This window comes from Geospiza fortis, unplaced genomic scaffold (assembly GCF_000277835.1).
Source record: "Geospiza fortis unplaced genomic scaffold, GeoFor_1.0 scaffold172, whole genome shotgun sequence".
NCBI classification, from domain to species: Eukaryota; Metazoa; Chordata; class Aves; order Passeriformes; family Thraupidae; genus Geospiza; species Geospiza fortis.
The window spans coordinates 2,350,273-2,351,561 of record NW_005054309.1 but is presented as its reverse complement, the minus strand read 5'-3'; the positions used below and the strand labels follow the sequence as shown (position 1 = coordinate 2,351,561).

The 1,289-nt window shown below is 48.1% G+C and overlaps 1 protein-coding gene across 1 annotated transcript in view; it reads right to left on the bottom strand.

Annotated features, from left to right (window-relative positions):
- MASP1 (mannan binding lectin serine peptidase 1) overlaps window positions 1-1,289 on the bottom strand; it is a 22,341-nt gene that overhangs the window by 20,726 nt on the left and 326 nt on the right. The gene's annotated exons all lie outside the window — the stretch shown is intronic.

The window sequence follows — 1,289 nt, the reverse complement described above, 5'->3', positions numbered from 1 at the left end:
TTGTTTCACCTTAACTTTCCTTTCCTTTCCTTTCCTTTCCTTTCCTTTCCTTTCCTCTCCTCTCCTCTCCTCTCCTCTCCTCTCCTCTCCTCTCTTCTCTCTCCACACAGAGGCTGAGATTCATAAAGATGTTTTGTCATCAAACCCATCTTTTAAAAAAATCTCAGTCTGAAGAGTTTGTCCCAACTTGTTACCAACTTATTTATCCCAGAGGAGGGTAGAGAGAACAGGTAAATCTCTGGTGGTCCAGCGGACCTCACACCAGCCTCGAGCTTCATTTGACATGAAAGGGAGCATGAGCTGAGTATTCCTCTGCACAAGGAGAGAACACCACCCATGCTGGAGGTGTGAACACCAAAGCTTGTGCTATTGCATAGGACCCAGAAAGAGGAGCAGACCTCAGGCTCTTTACACATAGTGGAACATACAGAGGAAAAGAAACATGCAGGAAATAAGAGCCATTAAACATTAAAATTTCTAAAATAGGCACTAAGGCCTGGCAAAGGCTTGTAGGTGTATACAACAGACATTGGCACTACTCACATGTACACCTGGTTTCAAAATCAGGGCTTGATTTAGGTATGCTGGTGAGGAAATTGAAGCTGCATTAGTGGATTATTTTTAACCTGTCTGTGTTCTTTCAAAACCAGGGCAGCAAATTTCTGGGGTTCATTTGTGTAGTGCCATCACTTTTCTCAGTTCTTCTTTACAAAGAAAAGTAAATGGGAGCTGAGAAATTTGGATTGATTTTTCTTTCAAGCAGAGTGAGGTTGAACATGCCCTTTTCTGACAGCTGTTCTGAAACCACAAAAATGTGTGAAGGGAAAAACTGTAACTCCTCTGGTCAGAGTACATGCACGGGGCTGGATGCTGAGCTGGTGTAATGGACATCACCTCCTTCATTTCAACAGGCTGTTTTCTTGAGCAGCTCTGCTTCCTCCGAAACAGGGGAGGCAAAACAGCATCAAACTTCTTCCTCATGACAGGAAAGTCTTAACCTCATGTGAAAGTGATAAATGACCGTGGTGTGCACAGAAACCCAAAGCCCACGCAGCAGGTCCCACCTCGCTGTACCTCGGCCGTGGCAGAGCAGCGCCCATGCTGGGATGTCCCTTGGCTTTGCCAGGATGTCCCTTTGGCTGTGCCGGGATATCTCTCTGGCTGTGCCGGGATGTCCCTTTGGCCGTGCCAGGATGTCCCTCTGGCTGTGCCAGGATGTCCCTCTGGCTGTGCCGGGATGTCCCTCTGGCTGTGCCGGGATGCCGGCGCGCAAGCCGGGCTGCGGCACG